The sequence below is a fragment of the Phalacrocorax carbo genome, chromosome 1 (assembly GCF_963921805.1).
Source record: "Phalacrocorax carbo chromosome 1, bPhaCar2.1, whole genome shotgun sequence".
Taxonomy (NCBI): Eukaryota; Metazoa; Chordata; class Aves; order Suliformes; family Phalacrocoracidae; genus Phalacrocorax; species Phalacrocorax carbo.
The window spans coordinates 98,250,964-98,270,813 of NC_087513.1; positions in this window are offsets into that span (position 1 = coordinate 98,250,964).

Below are 19,850 nucleotides of genomic sequence, written 5' to 3' on the forward strand. Positions count from 1 at the left end.
TACATATTGTAGAAACATCCAAATAATGTAAACTAGCCCATATTTTTCACGGACATCTGCTGTCCTACTGGTCACTATGGTTTTACTATGGTTGTTCAGAATTCTAGATGTTATCCTGCAATCTCTTGGGTAGAGTTGGCTTTGGTCTATTGCTTGGTGCTTCATGATCACCTAATGAAAAGCTCTACTGAAACAGTTTAATACGTATGATAAATTTGGGATAGATCTTGGAAGTTGCTAATAAAAGTTTAAATCTTTTTAGTAGCACATACATACTTTAGCTACCTTGGTTATGTGTGGTACTAAGTATTAAAACTAATTATTTACATCCTTATGAGCCCCTCCAGGCTTTCCTCCTCCAGTTACAGTGCAGGAAGAGAGCAAAGAGAAAGCTTTTTTGGAACAATTTCCGTATCAGGCTGCATCATTTACTAAGTCATAAAATGAGCTGAGCCACACACGGTTGCTGCTGTGAGGTCTCTGCTCTTGTAAGGCTGGCTTGCTGAACACCCGCATCTGTCCTCACTCAAACCAAAAAACCCAAGAAGAACTTCAAACCCCAGAAATGACCTAAAAAAACCTACCCTGCCCCATCCCGTCACGCAGTTATTCTTAGGCTGCTCCCTGAATTATGCCTTACCAGGAATAAACGGAAAGGGTGAGTGGGCAGGAGACAAAACACTCAAGAGATGTTACTTATTATAAATCACCGCTGGAAAAATTATGCTGCATATCTTCCATCTGGCGTGGGGATTCAGAAGACAGCCTGCCATCTTACCTACTTCTAGTTATATTGCAGATCTTTCTGCTGGAAATCTTCAGAACTTCAGATGTGATTGCACCTCTAGTTATTTGACCTTACTTCACTAGAGAAAATCTCTTCTCCATTCTCTTATTAGGAGACCTGATTCCAATTCTGTGAAGTGAAGCTTTCCTTATTTTATGCTTACTCTTTTAGTAAAGTTAATTATCTATTTTCTGAAACATACGTAAGATACAATTAATAATATATTTTGCTGTTTTATTTTTAACAACAAGCAGATGATTACCTTCAAAAATAATAACAGATTTTAATCTAAATAAGTATCTAAATTATAGTTGTTGAGTTGTAAAGAAAAACAAATTCAGCTAATCCCTATTTGCATGTGCCAATTAGCTAAGTGTTAATCAATCTCCTATATAAATGAAAATGAGAAGACTCAGCTCTCTGGTAAGATAATGTTTCTCATTAACAACAAGTAAAACCTCCTATTGCTATTGTAGGAGAAAAAAAATCTGCTTCTCTTCCTATGTAAAAAAAACAACACCAGAGCTATGAAGTCATTTATGAAAACTGGGCCCTCTGTCAAAAGTTTGCCTTAAAATACTCACTTGGTCTTTAGTGTGACATTGTTAGTGCAAGGTATACAACGTAGAGCAATTACTTAGATGCATGCTTAAATAGCATACTGAATTCTAACGAAACAAACTGTAGGACTATAATAAATTATGTGGGCATACAAAGCAGAATAATGGAATAAATCCAGAGTGCTTTTCTTTTTTTTGTTACAGCAGTAATCTCTAACTTGAATTGGTTTTCAAAATCCAATTTTGCATTACCTGGATGTTGAGATACTTTGGGTCAAAATATTAGGACTGCTTGTGAAAACCAAAAAGAATGCAGTAAGAGTTCAATGGAGATGCACTATTGTTCTCCACCTTCTTTACCCAGTGTTGTCTTGTAGTTTTGAACAACATAGTACAGACACTATTGCCTGGGAAGTATGAGCCTAGTAAGCACAGATTCCCATATGGAAGATCCCGGTGTTGAGAGTACAGTGTTCTTCTGTGGAGAAGCCAGGAACAAGCATATTAATGTCTTTCTAGACATGGTGTATGTGAATCAGAAAATAATTGTATCTATCCTTTCTCATCTTTTGAGAGAGTTCCTAGATACCTATATTTCAGGCTGGGAGCCAGTTGTTTTTGTCAGTGAGGAAGGTGATAAGGAGGTGAAGTAACCTGTCCAAGGTTGATGAGGAAGTTTGTCTTCACCTCAGTATCACAACTTACCATTTTCAGGTCACCAGCCCTGTGTTTGGCTCAGTGAGTTGCCTTCCTACCCCACTTGACTGCCTGTCTCTTGCGTCCATTAAAGATACACTCAGTCAAGGGAGCAAGTTGTCCCCAAGGGCTGGTGAGAGCCACTGGTCATTTGGATTTCATTGGGCACCTGCTGTTGCTACATCATAAACTTTGGGCAGAAAAGTGAGAATTTCATGCATTTTTTTAATGGCAGACAGGCTGGAGTGGGATCTTGCTGCTAGATAGCTGATGTCTCTCCATCTGCATACCAAGCTTGTGAGGGTCAGTGCCGCTCTGCAAAACCCCATACCTAGGGCTTTGGGGAGAGTCTCTGGCTGATGCTGTTGTGCTGCCCTTGTGTGCATGCAGCCTGGTCGTGTGTTGAGTCTCCTTTACGTCCATCACATGCTAACGGAGCCTGGCAACACAATACCTGCTGTATATGCACCACGAAGAATGTGTATGCCTCTGTGTATTTGCCTAAGATATATTAGGTTTCAGAGATTATGTGTTTATGGTCCCCCTTCTGAAAGTTTTTTGAGATTAAAAAAAAGTCTATCCCATCCTATGCAAGGAGAAGAGATGCAAACCAGAATTTAATAAAAACTCCATGAGAATAAATGCCATCTTATTCTGTTAATCTCTAGATATTCTAGAGACCCCACTGCAAGCAAAACATGACTGTGTCTAGCAAAAGCTAGGAGTTTCTGCACATAACTGCAATTGTCTATATAAGCAGAATCATATCGAACTTCCCATGCTGAAAACACTGCCTGCCTTGTCAAGCTACTTCAGTGGACATGATTGAAAACATGTAAATATCCCCAGGACTACTTATACAAATTTGTGTGGAAGTATTATTTGTCTATCTCTAGCTAACTTCCCCACATCCAATTTAATTCAAGTTTTCTCTGTGGGATTTTTTTTTGTTGTTTGTTTGTTTGTTTGGGTTTGGTCTCTCTTTTTTTTTTCCCCCAGAGCAAATTCAACTTTTAGATGTGTGTCCTTTCAAAATTGAAAAATGGAACAGCAGGCACATGATGTGGAATAAAAGGTGAGCTTTTTCAGAAAGGTGTGTAGTGATCATGAAGTGAATGGATGGACACACTGGCAGATGTCAATGTGCTGGTAAATGGGGAATGGCCCCTAAACAGGCGAGTGGTCAGATACATTCTCACACGACCCCTCCCCCGGCCTCTTCGCTGAGTTGACTCAACTGCTGTAATTGTATTTTCTGGTGGCATCTTCAGAGACCGATGGCAAGTTGCTCGTGACTGCGTCAGGCGCTTTGTTCAGGTCTGTTTGCTCAGATGTTTCTTCTGCAGCTGCTCTCGGTCGGGTGTCAGCATTTGCCAGGCAGGCAGGGCTGTGGCAGGGAGAGCTGTGAGCCGGAATGAGCAAGGGTGTTCTATTGGAGATAGTCAATTCTCTGAGCAGTGAAATAAATCAAAGGGAAAAGGGGGAAAGGTGCAAGTTCCAGAGTGAGAATTTAATTCTTTTTCTTTTGTTCTGTTGTGCTTGAAATACAGCAAGTGAGTATTTGATTGCATGGTATGAGATGACACTAAGCACATGTTTAATACCAATAGTAAGCCTCGTAGGTCACCTTTGGAAGGGTTTGTTTTCTACGTGGTTATTTGATGGCTTCAGGCAGAGTATGGTTTCATCTATATTTTCAAGTGGGTTTTAAAAGACAAAACTAAACCCCTTTAATTTTTAAAAAATTGTTTATACCTCTATATAATTATGCAAGTGTACTGATTATGCATACACTTAGCATAAATGTTAATATTTTAAATATCATTCCTATCAAGAATTGTCCTCTGAGGTTGAGTACATCTCACTTTCCCCTGGAGTGCAGGGAAGGCTTGTGTCAGAGAGAGTGGCCCACAGCATGTTTTCATCTGTAACTAATGAACCTTATAGATAAGGGCTGTTCCAGTAGAGCAGATACAGTGAAAACTGCTCAGAGCTGGGTCCAGGTGCAGAAATAACAGGGAGTTGCCTTTGGCAGTAGAAGCCCATGATGAGATTTTGGGACAGGGCAGGACAGGGCTTGTAGTGAAGGGCAAAATTTGTATGTTATCTCCATGATGAGTATGAATGTGTTTTACCAAAATGAATTTTAGTTAAAAAAGGCAAACAAAAATGTAGTAAGAAAAATTACCTCTGAAAATGTCATCCCCGAAATTTGTTAGTAGGTGTCATGATTTTGCAGACTAAATGTATGGTCATGTAGTGTTTACGAACTCAGGTTATCTCTTGTGGCAACCTACTAACTTAAAAAACCCAACCAACCAAAAAACGCCCCCCACACAAAGAAAAACCCAAACCAGAAACAAACCCCAATAACAAAAAAACTCAACAACCTCCCTCCCCACCCCAACACCAAACAAGAAGTAATAAACCATAAATCTCAAACCAAAACAAAAAAAACCCTCACTGAAAAAACCCACCCGACCCCTACCATCCAAAAAAAAAAAAAATTGACTTTTAAATCCCATGCTCTTGGTTGTGCCAGTGTGTGCATGAAGCACAAGCATACAACTGGTGAAAGAAGGAACAGTAATTTTCTGTGTCTGTTGCAGCATTCTGGGAAAATTACAGGATATGAGGCCAATTTTGGTTTTTAACTCTACTTTGGATGGTGGGATATGTTAACTGACTTCCCACCAAAGCTTTCCAAGCCTGATTGTAAGTTACCTCTGAAAGAATACAATTGTAAGTTTTGAGTAGCCCTGAAAGGCAGGTGGGAGACCTCCTGGCTGTACAACTATACATGTACTTGCTGAAGCGTGTTGTTAAACACCATTCCTAGAAAAAATTACATTAAAAGGGACAGAGAAGTCATGGGAAGGCAAGGAGGGAATGCTTCTTTCATAATCAAACATGAGGTGGAAAGTGGCCATGGCTTGGAGAAGGAAGGGAGGATTTCTTTATTTCAGGGTTTTGTTTCGGTTTTAAAGCTGGATCAGATGTGTGATCTGGCTCATGGTACAGGCTTTGCGAGCATATTGTAAATGTACTGGGAAAGGAAGGCAGGTGTTGGGACAGTGAAGTCTTTAAGCTTGTTCGCAGTCTGGAGGTTTGCATTCAAAAATCATGGCCTGAGTTGGCCTTCCTGGGTACTTCTGGAAAGCTGAACTGCAAAAAGAGTCCGGCCTGTGCCGAGCTGACCTTGGCAAGAGCCAGGTCCTGGCTGTGTATAGGTGCACTGCAAAGCTTGTGAAGTGACACCATGGGGCCGCCAGGTAACTCTCCCCAGTGAGGGAGTTTGTCTGCAGTAGTGGTGGGTGGGCAGGAGCAGTCCAGCAGAGCAGCATGGGAAAGGCACTAAACTTGTTAAGTGACCCCATTTTCTGTTTCCAGCCTCAGAAATGCGTTAAACTGTTCCAATAAATAAATACATAAAATTACAAAGACTAGATAGTGTGCCTGGAGTGTAACATATGGTATTTTTCCAACGCTAAGCCATAAAAGCTTTTTCAATAACTGTATTTAAATCCTCAGCCTAGACTACGTTTTCTTCAAATGCTTTTTCCGTTCTGAAATGTCATGAAATGATGGAGTTTCTATTAAAAATAACAGCACAAGAATTTTTCCCTTTCCACCCCCCCACCCCCCCACCCCCAACAATAACAAAATCTTTCGGCAAGAACCCCGAAAACAACACTGAAAAATAGGACATCTTTAAGAGACATCAAATTTTTTAATTGATATTTTATGGGAGAAGGAGGGCTGAACATGAGCCAAGCTTTAAATGTCTACAATAAACTACTACCTCTTACCCTACTGACCTTCTCCTTTAAAACCAAAAGACCCTACAAAAACTCTCTACTGCGTTTCATTAGTTCTCGGACTGGATATTGATCTCACACCAATTTCACCTCAGTCAGTTTGACTAACCTGAACAGAATTGCTCTTGACTGAGAGCAATGGGGAACTAGAGACGACAGCCATCACCAGTGAGTTAACTACAATTACTTGTTCTCTTCTCAATGCTTTTCAGTTAATGTTCAAGTTAATCTGCTACATGGCATGCCTATTATTTTTGCTTTTTTGTCCTTTCTGTGTTTTAAGATGAGTTAAAGGACTAAAGTAGTTTCCCCATGCATTTCACAGTAAAGACAGCTGTAGCCATTTTAGCCAACTCTATATACCTTGGCATGAAGTGTTCTTACGAAACTGAAATAAAATATTTTTCAAGTATATGTGAGTTTTGTAGACAAAACTGCTGCAAAGATGGACTCCCAGTTAATAGCCAGTGAAGTTATCGAGTTGGTTATTGTGCTCCCAGGAGCCTTTAGGTTTATAAACCAGAATTTGTTTCATTATATTGTGATGTGTGAGTAGGTGATAATCTAGTACTCGTGATTTCTTTTTGATTGGCCACGCATTCTTAGTTGGCTGTTATTAGAAAGGTGAAAATGTGGAGCAGCCTTGAGATCTTCAAATACTGAACTATGTGAACACCTTTCCACACTTGTTTGAGACTTGGATTTCCACTAATTATTATTCTAGAGAGTAAGTTGCTTTCAGAAGTATTAATGAGGGAAAACTTTAGTTTTTAAAATATAGGAGAAAATTTATAGAATTTCAACACCTTCTCGCATATAGAATGCTTGGTCATAGAGAAATGTGATCTATTTTTAGAGTTCATGTAGAGCATCAGTGATTGAATTGCAAATATAACCCCACACTTCCAAACTAATGAACAAACTCCGCATATTTTGCATGAGTCACTTCAAGCATTGCCTTGGTACCTGAAGTAAACACAAGGAAAAGCAGTAAGATATCTCGTTAACCATCCTACTTAAATTAAAAATGGATAATGGGATTCTTCAGCCCCCAAAACACCCTTTTGTTTTCCCTCTTGAACTGACAAGGCCATTCCTTTTGTATTTTTTTCATGCAATCGTCATCAGCCTCATGATGTTTCACATTTACTTCAGAAATAACTTGATATATGGAGGCAATGTGCTATGAAGTCCATGACATCTTTTATTTAAAAAAAACCCTTATTTTCCCCAAATACAGTGTCATATTGTCTGAATTTCTTGGTGTAACGGCACGTTGAAAGGAATGCCTCTGTTTCCCATCATGTACTGCAAGTTGGCATTTACAGTTATAGGAGTTAATAAGAAGGGAGCACTGTTTCAACATTCACTCTTGTTCTGTGGTTGGTTGACTTGGACCTGCTGGTTAATAGAGAATTAATTCAAAGAGAGACTTCCCTATTACTATGTGCAACTCGAGGTCTTTTTATGGAAATGATCAAACAACAGTGCAATCATAGGCTTTATTTTACTTGAACAGGCATGAAAATAAATATCCCCAATATTGCAATGAGAGACTTAAGTCATTCCTTTGGTCTGTCTGATATTGGTGGTCTCTTTGACTTCAGTGATGCTACCTGAGGCAGTACAGTTACTGATGTCTGTTTTTGCAGGGTGAGGTCTGAAGTTAAGTGAATGATGTGCAGGAGAATGCTGATCAATAAGGTGAAGGCACTGCAGAAAGGAGATGTTATTTAGCTTTGTAACAGCTTGACTTTTAACTATACCAGGTGTTTACTTAGGTCCCAGTGTTGATACTATGCTGAAATGTTTTTAGGTTTTGTTAAATCCAACCAGCTGGAGCTGGAAATAAATGTCTGGCGTGACAGTGAAAACCTGTTGGGTGTTTCAGTCTTTCAGCAAGTGGGTAATTTCCAAAAAAGAGTGTTGGGGGAATCCCAGAAACCATTCTCTATACGTTGTTGTCTGCCATCCAGGTATGTCAGACTGCTGTTCTGAACTATGTGGGACTTCTTTATAAGTCTCTTGACGTGGGTGTGCCACCACCGTACAGGAAGGTATTTTCACAAGGCTATGGAAACCGCATTTATTTTTCAATTCCTTGCCTGTTTCTGTTTCTCGGTGGGGCCCTGTGATGCCTTTTTTTATGCTGACTGGTTCTTCATTGCCCACTTCACCCCTTTCCAGTAAACAGTGATGTTACAGAGCAGTGGCCATCGTGCTTCAAGCACAACTTACAGCTGAAGGAAACTGCTGTGGTAGAATAGAGATTTGTACAGTGGGAATGAGAAGTAAAGAATTTGGTACCATCAGATGTGTTTATAAATACTCTTTATCACACTTTGAGCTCCTTATTTGTTTTAAATGCCACAGCTAGGAAGGTAGCACTGTAATTATGTGTTCATCTAATACTGGGAATAGAAAGAAGTGATCTAACACTATTTAAAATTTCTTGCACACTTACGTTCAAAACAGCATGAAGATCTTATTGTCAGCTTCATGTGCTGTGGGGAAGAGGGATGAACTTTTAAAATTTAGTCTTTTGTATCATCTGCATAAATTAGGAAAGAACTGTTTATTCCTTATGGATAGGGAGCTGCCACACTGGTCACGTATTTGAATTCTTTTCAGTATCTAATCTCTATTGATATTTGCATTTGTGGTGAGGGGCTCCCTTCAGCTGACCTATGAGCATGCAAATGTAAACTGTGGTAGTAACCAGAGCCTCAAAAGTCTTTCTGTGCTCTGGCAACATGGTACTTTGTTTTGTAAACAAACTAAATTCTGTAGGCATAGTGTTTCCCAAATTTTATGAATCTCAGTGAACTCATAGGCATTATTTGCGAGGCATGTATTTTTTCCACATTGGATATACCCTCTCATTACTTCTTGAGGTTTCCCAGTGATCCAGTTTCACTCGTAGGAGCAGAACTGCCAATATAGAAAGAGTGCTGGACCCTTGCATCTTCTGTGAGCAGGTTGTGGCAAGGCAGTGGATGACACAGCTGCTAAAGCTTTGCACCATTATTCTGATATTATGATAGTGCCTAGTGGACCACTAGCTCACCAAGACCAAGCCTTTCAACCCTGTGCCTCCATTAAAAGAATGACTGTTCAAAAATGGTGATATAAAATAGGTAAAATCTATTATCTCTTTTTATTTTCCTTTAGTATCGTAATATTGAGGGTGCATCTCAGTTTAGATTTTGAAGCTTTTCTTTAAAACACAGGTAGGTAGAAATGTAATAAATAAGTAAACCCATTGCCTGATTCTTCCTCAGCCCAAGACCTGGGAATTTTAGGAAACTTTTGTGCTGGTGTCACGTGTCAGCAGCAATGGATATAGACCAAAAAGTGAATATTTTTCTTTTGCTTTTGTATGGTGACTTTCTGCTACATTTGAAGGCTGTGTTTCTGATTGAGAGCTGAATTTTTCATTCAGAAGTTCTTATGCACAGATCAAAATCTGGTATATGCATCTACCTGGAAACCTGATCCTATCTGTGTATAACAACAATGATGATGTTTTCTGTTGGTTTCATTCGGGCTTTTAGGCCCTAAAATATGCAAGGTGGAAAATATGTTACTTCATTCAGACATTGTTTTCTCTACAGGCATGTTGTGAGTACCATGTTGACTACTGCGTTTAAAAGCTACACTGTAAACATTTATTGCCATCAGAGCACACCAGTTATAGGGGACAGCGTACAACAGTCTTGTGCTGTTTTGATTAAACAGATCAGCTAATCTGTTTTGAACACAAACCCTATTTTTGGTCAAGATACATGAATTCTATGTCTGTTAAATAAAGCTGCTGACTTCTGCCCCAATACCAGTTTTGTGCCTCTGGATATATAGCCAGAAAAGAACTATTGCTGTCATTTGAGTAAAATGGTGATAAAAAAGAATATGCTTTAGGTAGTAAGTGGTAGAGATCACGAAGCCTTAATATTTGCAATTACTGCCTGCTTTTACAGTTAAGTATTCCAGTAAAACTCATTGGGCTACCCTCAAAACACTTTAAAAGGGCCAACAAATAAAAGAAAGAAATGCAATATTTTACCACAGGAATTTGATCTAGTGGCATTTTTGTATTATGATGCCGTCCTTGTAATGGTATTCAGCAAATCCGTTATAAAGGCTGAGCAGCATGAGACAGCTTCTACCCAAGAGGAGTACTAATTAGCAATTTGAGAGAAATGTTAAGTATTTCCTCCATTCTTTGATTTTATTGTTCTGCTTCTGCAGTAAAAGCGTGAGGTGGGATAGAGGAGAAAGGAGGAACCCACAGTTAGCAAACTATTCACTGCTGGTGTATCTGTCAGGAATTAGATCGCTGAAAATTACGTCTCTTCTAGAATGGTAATTTCCTCACTTATTTTCTTCATTTAGCGTGAGGGTGCCTTCTCCCCTGCCTGCTTTAAGAGCAGTAAATCGGCTGAGTTCACTATTCAAGGCAATGCTACAGAGGTCCTTACATTCTCGGAACTATGTGGTGATCTTTTCCTTTCCTGTTTGTTTTTCTGAGGGTAAAAGTATCTGATCAGCTCAGTGATAAGAAAACAATACTTCTTGTGGTTCAGTGGCCATCTTGGTGCAGGTAGCATGTTTGAGAGATCTGAAAATAATTTTTTCTGCTGTCCGAGCCAAAAAGAGGCTAGTTTTTCATTTTCCTGATGCTGCAAACAGTGTTTTGCAAATATCATTGCTAATTTTGATAGGTCACTCCACCCTTCTCCCCCTTTGCCCCATGTGGGACAGAGGGATATCTAGCAGGAGTTGTGCCCCTTTGTGAATATACAAGTAATGAGAGGGAAAAGGTGATATTTCGTGCTGTGATTCACCTATTGAGCATTGCTAGGACAACATATGTCATCTAAGTTACTGTGACTGCCTTTCTTCTCCAGTCACTGCTTTCTGTAGGACGGGATGGCGACAATATCTTGGAGCTTGAATTGTGGTTTTATCATCTGCTCAACTGGTAGTATCTTTTTTCTGAAATCTTGCAGTAACATGGGGGCACACGGCCTTTTCCTGTAGTACAGAACAGCAAGGGGACAATGTTATGAGAATGTCTAAGGCAATTGGATTACTTTAAGTAATAACCTTCATGTGGCCTCAAGCCATGTTTTTCTTAAGCTCTCCAAGATTTTCTTAAGATCTTTCAGGGAATGCTTTTGGCTGTTAATAAAGCCTGATGAAATTAACATAATTCAGGGAAGTAACTTTGCGGCAGAAGTTTTCCACATCTAGTAATTTGTGCTATCTGTTGTATGAGTGCATTCTGTAACGGCTGTAGTCAGAATGCAGGAAAACCCAGTGTCCCTAGGAAAATGTAACATCTGGATCACTTCTAAGCACAGCTGATGTTGGCTTGCAAAGGCTGTTTGGTAGCTTGGCATCAGATGTTTTCTTCCCAACTAGTAAAAATTGTAAGGACTATGAATAAGTGTTGACATTTTTGTTGCTCAATTACTGTTTTCTTCTAAGCTATCTCAGTGCAGTTACCTCAATGTTATTTGGCTATGCTGACCTATAGGGCCCTCTTAACCTTTTTGTAAACTTAACTGCCAGTCACTAGGCTGGATATAATTACTCTTTGGTGCTGAAATAGACCTTTTCTCCAACTTTGAGGGCTGAAAGATAGCCTCAGGTATTTAGTTAACTGGCTGAACTTTTTTTAATTGGTACAAACTGTCTATAACAATTCTAGTTTGTCTACCATGCAACAGCTTTGCTATTTTAAGTTTACACACTCATTCTGATTATATTCACTGATACATGATATCAGTATATGAGCATCGAAGCACAGCAAGATTCTGAGACATCCCTGGAGGCCATTAAGCTAGAATTATATAGTCATGCGTAACTTGGTATCAATGAATTTGAAGTTTATGTGATGCATTGGCCAAATTAATGCTTAAAATTGGGTTTTGTTGGATTCGTTTTAAATGCCATTGAAGACTTTATTTCCCTTTACTAGTTCATATGAAAACTATATTAAGGACTTCTCTATTAATTGTTGATTTATGTGATAAAACTGAAAAAGTAAATGTTACTAAGATTTATATGAGATACAAAATCATAACAATTCTCACTTCCTTAAATTATGTGTTTGCTTAAATAATAACAAATTTATTTAAGTTGTATGACATAGTGTTTCAAAAATAAATGATGGTAAACATTTGTTGATCAGTTCAAATGCACAGAATAAAGTAAGCTTACGGATTAGCAAATTGGTCCAGCTGGACAGAGATGCCACAGACACTTAGTAAAAATAAAAGAAAAACAAAGCAAAAGATGAGACACTAATTTTCATGCGGAGAGACTGATTTGGTGGCAATATTCTATTGTGGCTAACTTGACTTTTGTTATGTCATATGATTTATCTTCCTCTGTAACACAGCCACAATAAAGTAGGACCTGTTGAACTAATAAAAGAGACCATAATAGTTATTTAGACTTACAGCTTTAGATGCCTAAAACATTCTTTTGATGTATCTGCTCTGAATACTAATTCAATACCTTTTTAGAAAACATCTTGCTTTTCTGAACAATTAAATTCTCATTAGGGAGAACATATTCATATGACTCTGCTGATCAGAAATGACCTAATCCATATAAATGCCCGAGTTATGCTTCTGTTCAGAAAATCCATCATTCCCCTCAAGAGGAAGGATATGCTTATGGCTGGTTTAATAAGCTGATGGCTTGTGGCTTACGGGATTGGATGTTGATTTAATTCACAGCTCATACACAGACAAATTCTGATAATGGGACAAGTCTCTTAAATGGTCCGTACTCTCATTTAGTTTCCTTTCTGTAAGGTGGAGTTGCATACTCTGCCCTCTTTCCCCCATCTTTATTTTGTGCATTTAGGTCCAGTTCTGCAACTGATCCTGTGTTTACTGGCTGTCTCTCCTCTTCCAAAGTCAGACTGTTTTAATTGTGCTTCTGAAATGGGCTGAAATCTGAGCGGAAGGCGTCAAGGGACTGCATGTCAATATGCCAGTCTATCATTGCGGTCACTATTCTTCATGCAGTAACTTGAACGACTCTAGATGCCTTCTGCATGCGAGCACTCATCCAGTGGCTGAGGTGATGCTTCTAAGTGTCAAAAATATCTAGTGTTTTTGCATTGGTAGAAGTATTGTGATGGGCTGGCAAGGAAATGTATTCCTGGCTTCGTAATTGAGTGTTCCTGCAGATTAACTCATTGATGTAGGTCCCTACAGCAGATGGCAAGTCTATAGCAGTTTTTCCTTGCATAAAGAGTTATTTTTCATTCAAAATGTCTGAAAGCTAAGCTTCTGGAAACAACAACAACAAAAAGCACAAACCCTTTAGGACTATGTGATTTACACAGGATCTAAGAGCAGACAATTTTAACCCCAACTACCGGAGCTGCCGGGTAAACATTTAGTTTCTCAAAGTTATTCTTGACTTTCATGTCATTCACGAGATATTTTTATTTGTATATTGTGTGTGTGTGTATATATATATACACACACATATGCACTTTTATATATATATATTTTGTGTGTACATGCACAAACACACAAATGTTTACTTTGCAATCTTTTTACTACAAGTAGGTAGTAACTTCTTTTGTGAAAGGTGTTGTCATGGACTGACTGACTCTCCTGTTATCCCTTGAGAGGCAGTGGAACGGTTTCAGGTGCTGAATTACCTTCAGAAGTAGTACATGAATTTCAAGAGGATTAAAACCTCAATCGGAAGGTGCAGTTAGGCAGTTCTTGACAAGACTTGAAGGAAAAAGAAATTCTAACCTATAATCCAAACTGAAACTACCGTAAGATTTCTATCAAACTAATATTTATCAGAAAATGCTTTCTCTCACTTGATATTTTGGCTAGCCCCACATATTGAAGTTCATATAAAGGCTTTAATACTTTGATGCATTTACAACTGTAAATTTCATACAGTGCCTGAACTGTGAAGCAGTTTGACATGAGTAGGCTATTTTTTATTATGCACATTAAAAAAGTGCATTTTTATGCAAAATTTATGGAGTTGGAGTTTCACCCTGGTTCTACACCTGTATATTTTTTTTTAGTTCAGTAGATATAAGAAAAAAAATATAGTCTGAAAAGATATAGCCAAATAGATTGAAAGCAGGACTTAAGAAATAAAAGCACAGATAGAAAGTAGAAAAAAACCCTAAAAAATCAGGTTATGAAGGTGGTTTATATGTTGATGATAGACTAGAGAAATTAAACTGTTGCAGGAATGGGTGGTTAGAGGAACTAAGAATGCTTTTAATCTGTTAAACTCTAGATCATTGGGTCTAGCTCACCTTTGGCTGTAATAGTAGAAAGAATTTAATGGATGACTAATGAAGTGTTGGCTCTATCAGCCAATTCTTTATGGGGGTTGCAGGGATGGGTTTTACAACTACAGCCATTGCATTGGGCTGTCCAGGCAATACCCAGGAAATGGTGTTTTGTGGGTTGATTTTTTTTTTTTTTTTGGTTTGACTGTGAGTATTTCCAGAGCAATACAGCATGATTTTTCTCCTCACCCAATGCACGCTGTCCATCCACTGAACCAAAACTCAGCCAGTTTTGCTGGTGATATGCAGGTTGAAGCAAGAGAGAGGTCTGCCTGCCAGGGAGCAGCAGTGACAGGCGAGCTGGGAGCAGAGGATGGCAGTGGTGCAGGCTGGGGCAGGGCTGTCACTGGGTGCAGACCTGCAGTGCACCAGTGAGGTGAGTTGGGTGGCTGCAGTGGCAGTAACCAGCTTTGGGTGATAGCCAGACCAATCCCAAATGATGAGATGGATCCAAGGCCAAGCCGACGACTCATGATCAGCGAGATGCAGGCTGGGCAAAGACCTACTTAGGCACAGACCTACCAACAGTGTAGCTCAGGCAAAGATCGGGGCTCACTGTTTGTGAATGTAAAAAAAGGGGAATGGGAAGATGGGGAATATCTCTGAATGCTGGTTGAGGGAAGTTTTGAAATGCAGGACACAGCAGCCTCTGGGTCTTTTTGTAAAGTCTATTTCAGTAGCACACAGCCATGAAGCCTCTGTATTCTTCCATCAATCCAGTGTTCATCCTTTTAATATTAAGTGATAATGGAAGCGTTAAAATCCAGTGGCTCCCACCAGGAGCACCATATGGGCACCCTTAGTGACCTAAAAGTGTCCTGTAGTCCAACTGTTAGGTAGCTATTGCATGCCCCATATACAGGTACCCTGACTTACTCTGCTGCCAGAGGCCCCTCACATCAACTACTTGGTTTTCTCCGTCACAATTCAGGATGAGATCTCCTTGGTAGAAGGGAAGGATTTATTTTTATCACCTGCTTTTTACATTTTCTTCTCCCTGCTTTTTTCCCTGCCAGGCCCCTCATGCTTGAGTGGAGCTTTTCCTAGTAATTCACAAAGCTGCTTCATTATTGTCCTTTGAAAATGTCTTTATAAGTCCTATGATACGGTGATACTTGACAGTTGTTAGGCAGCACTTTGAAAGCAATTCTGATGAAGTGCTGAAAGCATGGTCTGTCACACTGACCAGTATTGCCTGTCATCCAGTCATGTATCCAACCCTCTGACAGATGGACACGGTCATTCCTGAACAGCTCTGCGTGCTCATACCATACATCACTGTGCTCAGTCACATCATCACAAACACCCGTGACCATTTTTGCCACCTCATAATTGAGCTTTCAGTGTGTTTTGTTGGTGTGCCGAGGCTTTTTGGCCAAACGCCACATCTTTCTTGGCAGTATCAGTGACCAGACAAAGCACATGTTGGGCCATGAGTACCCATACATATTTTTCCCTTTGTAGTCATTCTGAGGTTGATTTTCTCCCGAATGAACAATGAGGATGTTGGGTGACTGCCTGTTGTTTTTTGTCAGTATAGCAGAAGGCTGAATCCCCCTGAACCAAGCTGTGCCTGTGAAGACCATGCGCTGGATCTGGCCTTGCCAGTAGGATCTGGCCTTCCTGACTAGTCTCTTGTGAGATGCCAGGTGGTCACTCAGGCACGCCGCTTGCATGCGCTGAATGCTGCCTGCAGCAAAGAGGAGATACGGGGCTTAGGGGGAACACAGCTAGTCCCGGGTGACATGAAATGTACCAGGAGAACAGCTCTGTCTGATGGCCCAAAGCTCTGTCTGAGCCAGCCCCCACTACCTGACTGGCAGGGCTCTTACCTGATCTTGGTACAGACTTGTGCAAAAGAGCAAGCTGTCACTCTTCTTTTAAAGGAACACATGCTTAGGGCATTGAAATTAATAGTAAATTATGAGACTAGTTCTTCCACTGCTACTGCAAAGCTGAGCAAGGATATTGACCTGCTGGGCACAAAGGGTACGGTAAATCCAAGCTCCTGCAATGCTCTGGTGCTGTGGGTTGGGCAGCATGAATTACCAAGGCCATTGGCAACATTTTCGCTCTCTGGTTAGAATGAGTCAGCCTGGGGACAATTCTTGTTCCCCCTGATAAAATAGAGGGTATCAGTGGTGTGCGACTCCACCAGATACATCTAGTAAAAATAACGGGACAAGGCTACTTATATGAAAAGTCCCAAAGGGGAGTTGAGAGTGATGCACAGGACAAAGAAATTTCCCTTCAGGAGCGGCGGATAACAGGGAGTGATCTCAGCGTTTTCTCCAGAGCATTCAGATGAGTTCCAAAAACTTTTCCCTGTCTCCTGTAAACTTAGATCATGGTGCAAAACCTCCCTCCACCTAAAATTAGGTGTTAAAGCTGGGTGAATATTTACTTTTGTTCTTTGAGGCTGCACTGGGGCTGCAGGAGATGGCAATACTTGTCCCAAGCCCTTGAGGAAGGTGGCAGGCATTCTTGCAAGCTGGCAGGGAGGCAGCTTAAACCAGGCACCTGAAACAGGGCTCCAGTTGCTGGGAGTGGAAGCACTCGGGAGTGCTGGTGTACCCCTGCTGGCCCACTGCTGATGGTCTTTGTGTTTCAGAACTTGGAGGAAAATGGCAGATTTCATCCAAAAGCCCAATCCTGTCAGTCTTTGTAGGAGAACTAGCTGATTCAGAGTGGGGTGTCACAGCACTGTGGGCAGAACCACATCTGGTACACCAGGGCTGGGGGAATGGTCTGTTCCTTCAGCAAAAAGGAGTCGAGATGGGAGAAAGACTGGGGGAAGGTTTGGGGAGTTTGAACAGTAAATGTGGCTTGGCTGGTCTCAGGCCTAGGAAAATAAGCTGCAGCTCAGGGTTCCTTATCCTGTTCAAGCCTAGGTGACAGGTGTTTAACATGATGGGCTTAGGCACTATGGGTAGGCTCTTCCCAAAGGAAAGCGTGGTCCTGCCTCAGAAATCAGTTTCCAGAGTCTGGCCAGTTTCTGCACAGGCCACCAGAGGCCAGTGTTAGTTGTCCCATCTCTGACTATCTGTGTTTGTCTCCTTTATTTTGTACTTCTATAATGCCTGGGATGAAGGGGTCCTGGCTTGTAAAGGCACATCAGTACAAGATAAATAAGATGTACAGTAATCCGGTATGGTCCTCTGTTCTCTGAGAGACCTCGATATGATATCTCAAGGCTATAAGCAGACATCCAGGGCGCTGATTGCCAAAAAAAAGTTTAAATGCTGGGTATAAACTCAGAGCTGAGGATTATGAGGTGGCAATAGCAGTGGGTTTCTCTGAGGTGTATTGTGTATCTGCCTAATGCATGCTTTTCTTTGTGAGCAGTGACCTTTTTCCCTTGATCCTCTGTATTCCCTGTTGTATGTGATAATAGGTATTAAACATAAGTAAGCAAAATATAGTCTTTTTCCATTTTAAGAAGGCTAATTGCTTCCTGATAATATGATTCCAAGTGAACCAAATAAAAGCTCCTATATTTTGGAGACATAGATATGAAAGTAGGAGAGGATCACTTTCAACTATTTGGATTTAATAACTTTTTTCCACCAAGCCCAGTGAATGACGACTGAAGCACATTATTTTTTTAGGGAGATAGTTCAGTCTTGATTTAAGTTCAGTCTTAATTTTTACCTCTCTTGAATAATGTCTAACTGTATTATGACTATTTTTGAAATGTAGGAAAACCTGAGCGTTTTAAAAAAATGTTCAGGAGCATGTTGTTTGTGTCTTTCTGATCTTTCTATGATCTTTCTAATGTTCTTTCTTTATTTTGGGGCTAGTTTTTAAGGCTGGTGAACTCAACTGATGATTATCTCCAGATATAAATGATGGATCAAGACAACATCTCAGTATTAGAGCTCTATTTAGGACATGTAATGAAGCTGTACTCAAGATCTAATAAAATTGAATGACCCAGCAAAGGGGATTATGTTGTAGCTGTCTGTCTTTCTGTGGCTTCGAGGCTGTTTGGAGTGGTGGGCTCTGCAGCATGGCTCTGAATCTTGGCCTGTGTGCTCCAGCTGCTTCCCAGAGGTAATGTGGGTCTTTCCCTAGCACCTGGCTGGGATGCAGCCAGAGCTGGGAGCTGGGAGATATCTCCTCAGGCTGAATGGAGCTGTGGGATTTCCTGTCAGATCTATGTGTGTGTGTCGTTTCACTGCTTGGCCCTTCCTGGGCTAGCCCTCTGTACTAGTCCAGTAATCCTAATCCTGCCCCATTGCCCCAGCTGAGTCCTGCTTTGATCAGAAAAAAAATTATTACGGCCTCCAAACCCTATGCATACAAAAAGAGAGGAGAAAGTTTGATAAAAGAGCAGAAACTTCCAGAAAATTGGCAGGCATCTTAAAGTAGTTCATTGCTCGTATTCATTACATTAAAGATATTGATGTCATCACTAAGATCACCTTCAGTCTATGCATCATACTTTCTTAGGATATTGACAGGGAAACCTAATTGAGCAAGCATTAGAGGAAGGCATTAAGAGTGGAATAAAAAGAGGAACTCTATTGTACGTGGCATGATTCACAAGGGCTCCTCACCAATCATTAATCTGTGGCGTGTCTGCAATAGTACATCCACAATTAAGTATGGAAGAGATAAATTAGTGCCAAAGGGATGTTGCTCCTGGGCAAGCTAAGAACCAAAAAGGATTGTTGTTTCAGTTCTGTTTACTTTCTTTTACTATTTAGACGCCCATCCCAAGAGAAGTAAATCTTGAAGCTATCTTGATGAATCCCCTCCTAAATAGTGTGGTTGCGCTCACCTGCTATGCAACCACCTGAGTGCTCAGCTTCAGGGCTGAACCCATTATTTTTCTCCCACTTGATCTGTAACAGGTTAACAGGTTTTCTGTCAAGCACTTCTTTAAAACTCGCTCATACTAGTGGGTTGAAAATGAGGGTACTAGGACACATAATGAATTTTAATCAGTGTTTTATATCTTGGTTCTAAAGAATTTGAAGGTCTTTTTATAATGTCTCCTCAAGGTTCAGTTACACAGATTTTTTTTGTGATGATATTTGAGCAGATGGCGATGGATTGCCAAAGGGTCCTACACCTTCCACTTCTCTTGTCATTGTCATGTATGATTGTGATTGCAAACAGGCCATCTTTACTCAGCCAAATGAATGTCTATATTTGGGCAGACAAATGTTTTAGTGCTAGCTTGGGCTGTGGTTTTATCATCTTTCCCTCCTAAATTTATCAGAAAAATTTTGACAGTATATCATGTTTAGTTTAATTAGAGAAAAAAAAACCAAACAAAAAACCCTCCAAAAAACCCCAAGAAATAAGTTCTTAAAAGAACCCCAACAAAACAACAAAGAAAATCCCTCAAAACCCCCAACACCAAAAAAACCCCAACCCCTCCAAAAAACATAATCCAAAACCAAAACCTCCCAAGCAACTTGTGCTTGTTAACTGCACACAGTAGTCTCTTTGAAGGTAGCTGTAAATGAAGTAGAACTAAAACCTGTTTCAACATGTTTGGCAAGCAATAGGTCAACTCAATTGTGAAAATGCAATTTCTTATTTCTCATCAGTTTCTTCAGAAATAGGACACTGTTATTAATTATTCTTCCTTTTTTTTTTTTTTTGCCTTCACCTAGGTAAAATCT